Source organism: Glandiceps talaboti, chromosome 7 (assembly GCF_964340395.1).
Source record: "Glandiceps talaboti chromosome 7, keGlaTala1.1, whole genome shotgun sequence".
Classification (NCBI taxonomy): Eukaryota; Metazoa; Hemichordata; class Enteropneusta; family Spengelidae; genus Glandiceps; species Glandiceps talaboti.
Genome location: NC_135555.1, coordinates 4,888,758 through 4,892,812, shown reverse-complemented (window position 1 = coordinate 4,892,812; position 4,055 = coordinate 4,888,758).

Sequence of the window (4,055 nt, the reverse complement as noted above, 5' to 3'; positions counted from 1 at the left end):
GCCGGATTTCTGAGCCCGGAGTCGTTGTTCGCGACGTTTGCGCAGTCTCGTTTTCTTACCGGTTGTTTTGCTTCTTCCTTGCCAACCACTCCGTCTTCGAAAACCGTCTCTTCTAAATCAACCTCGTTCTCATACACGAAATCTTCAATATCTCTTGCTCTACCTTGCTGCCGTTTTGGTTCATCTTTAGTTACAGTGCTCACCATCATATCTTCTATGTTTAATTTTTTACCAACAGCGCATGTAAATGTCCTCTTGAAGGCTCGGCGATATTTTTCGCTGGTGGCGTTGTACACGATGGGATTGATAGCAGAATTGGTATAGGCCATGAAACGACCAACTTGTAAAAATATGCTTGGTAAGATGATTCCGTGATGATATCCGAAATACTTAAAGACAGCCAAAATGTCATCGATGTAATATGGTAAAACGCAGATGTAGAAAATAACAGACGTCACTACTAACATGCGGACAATTTGTTTCCGACCTTGAACGGTTTTGGAATCTTGGGCGGATCCTAAATTTCTACCGCTTTTGTTCAGCGTGCGAATAATGCGAACGTTTAAAGCCAAGATTACGATGGCGCTGAAGAAGAAGGGAATGGTCTGAAGAGCGTAACACTGCAGAGTAACACCACCGGAAAACGTTATTGGAGGTGGGCCGCATTTCATGATAGAGTGAGGCAGATCGGCTGAGTTTACCGACTTGGACCAAATCAGTTTGAAAACCTTGCCATCAATGAAAGAAATGCATGGTGTAGCTAAGATAGCGGATGTTATCCAAATACCGACGACTATACCCAAAGACTTGCCTTTGTCGCTGATATGACGACGTTTCAATGGTTTGCAAATTGCGTAGAAGCGCTCGAACGTGAACATCGTAATAGTCAGTTCGGAGACATAGTGAGGGATGAAGATAAGACCGGTAATTAGTCGACAGCCGTACGGACCCCAAGAGCTGTAGTCTGACGGGAAAGGTGAAGAGTAGTACCGGACCAGTTTATCTGAAACGACTATGCTCAGGAACGTCAAGTCAGCAATCGCCAAATTAACCAGGTAAATGTTCGTAGTCGTGTGCATGTGTTTGTTGACGGCAACTACGATGAGGAATGCAATGTTGCTTACACTCCCTATACCAAGTAGAATAGGCATGACGATCGTTAGGATTACGGTTTGATCGAACTTATAAAAGTACGTCTCCATGTCATCGCCGCCCAGGTACACATCGTCATAATTGTTTGATAAATCTGTAGTGTTATCGTAAACAGTAGATGTATCATTGCCCACCAATTGTCCTGAACTCAGAGAGACAGAAACGTTACCTGTAACATCTTGGGCTACTGTGGATAAAGCTGTAGATACAATTGAAGCCATCGTACCATTTGTTGTGTTGTCACCCATCGCCATGTCTCTGTTTCTCTTCTTATTAATCACCCTACACTGCTGAAAATTCGTCCAGCTATGAATAAGTCGTTCTGTACTAGAAGTGATCTCTCTTCAGAAACAACGAAGATGGAAATAATTCAAACGGCCTTGTAACTGAAGCGTATAAACCAGTGGCCGAAGTGATTGACAGATACAAGTAACCCCTGTCAGGAGGTGGACACATTGTCCAAATTGTAAAATGACAATCACGTGTCGGCAGTACGATATCGATATTATGAATATATAGTGGTGTGAAGTCCCCCAAGCATACAAAATGTCAAACAAATTTGCATGATGCACCAATGGGGAATGATTTCATCCTCTGTCTTCCCATATTTATTGAAATTCCTTACATAGATTTAAGTATACTCCGCCCAACCCAGCGCATATCATCTGTGAAAAAGTAGGGACAACATTTACAATCGGCCACGAGTAACATGGCACATTGACTCCTCAAGAATACAAAAATTATTTAGAAGTACATACATTTCAGAAGATCAATGTTTTTTCATATTTCTAAGGGAAGGTATCAATATGTACTATGAATTCGTTGACCTTTTTTTAAATGTAAAGCATTCGAAAACAAACCAGATACAAACCACACAGTTACACAATTACTTACATACATACATACATACATACATACATACATACATACATACATACATACATACATACATACATACATACATACATACATACATACATACATACATACATATATATATATATATATATATATATATATATATATATATATATATATATATATATATATATATATATATATATATATACGTCATGTTTACTATATGATACAAGCATGTCACATGGTTCTACATCTACAAAACATCGGCCAAGATAGTGATATCCATGATATTATCAACACATTCGATGGATCGGATGAACTACGCTAAGTATTAATTGCCTTAGACTTAACACGCGTTATTGCTTTTCTTCTTATTATACATCTTAGCTTTTAAATTAACTCAGTTTTACTTCCCGACGTCATTTTCCAAAAATTAAGAAAAGAAAATATGAAAGGTTTTGTATTAACATTCTGTAGCTAAGATAACTCCGTGTGTCCAACAAAGAATACCCCGAGGGGAAGCGACAAGCTACAGTGTGTCCAACAAAGAATGGCCTGAGGGGAACCGACACGCTTCAATGTACGCTTACCCGTCATATTGCACAGGCTGATAACTGTGCGATCTTGTTACAATTTATCAATTTTGATCTCGGAGCAAGCCATTAACTTTGACAACACTGAGATCATCTTAAGTTAGTCATTCATTGTATAATATATTAAAATATATTTATTGGTATTTATAGTACAGGTTTGTGGCATTTAGGTTTAACGCATACGATACAGATGTAGTTTAGTTCGTTATATTGGTTTTTAGAGTTGAATACAATTCAATAGCTGAAGGGGTAGGTCCAACTTGGCCCATTGCCAACTCGGCCCATTACCAACTCGGCCCAGGTGATTACTAACTAGGCCCAGGTGATTACCAACTCGGGCCAGGTGATTGCCAACTCGGCCCACGTGACTGCCGACTCGGCCCATTCAGTGATACCAACTCGGCCCACTGTGTCGTATGTTAATTTTATCATAGAAATGATATTCTGAACAAGCAGATACAGAGGACAAGCTAAGGTCCATCCAGACTCGGCCTAGTCCTACTGCACCCCTGCACTTTTAAGGTACACAGGGACGAATTGCCTCAACTATTTTGGACTTTGAACTTTTTATAGCAAAGTCATGAACGTCAAAGAGGAGTAACAGACATCTCGATATTCCTGATCCTTTCCCAAAATATACACAAGAACTTTCATTCCCAACTAAAAATATCTTATTTACTTCACAAATATATTAAAATTCCCGCGATGTCACGACTCATGTGGGCATTGATCGGGCATGATCGCGGGCCCATCGTAGCAATCCATTATGCAAAGAATGGGTGACGCTTATTGTTTGTTTACAACTGCCGTCAATCAAATCATTTGAACTATAATAATAAAGATGCATTCATTTCAAAAGTTATACCGACACGCACAGGTGCCAATAGTGGCATGCATGGTGTGTTACCGCACGCAACTTGTTGTTCACGTCCGTCACTATACCATCAAATTAACCCGAGAAGTTCACACGCTAAAACAATGGTACATTGTATTGTGATAAACTAAGTAACAAATTAATGAAGTGTCTCTGCAAGATACCTTTTGGTAAGAAATCCGACACTCACACGTTATAGACAATTAATGCTGATTTGATCTGGCCATCTCCATTTCAATTTTTTCCCTTTCAAAATCATTTATTAACTTATATTTCATAAATTCATAACGATATATCGATGTGCACGAGAAAGATGTGTGACTTACGCAGAGATACTAACGTGATGATGATGAAAGGTACTACAATATATAGCCATGAATTATGTCGGGTTGCGCCTTAGCCTAAGCATTGCAGCAATTTTCTCTTCAACAATAAAAAAGTACAACCATTTTACTCATTTTGCTTCAAGGCTGTTTCAAAATTAAACTATCATTCTTTTTTCTCAACAGTTGAGGTAAAATTAGGTTTAGGTCTACTTTATATGAAACACCGATAGCAATGTCGGTATCGGCGTA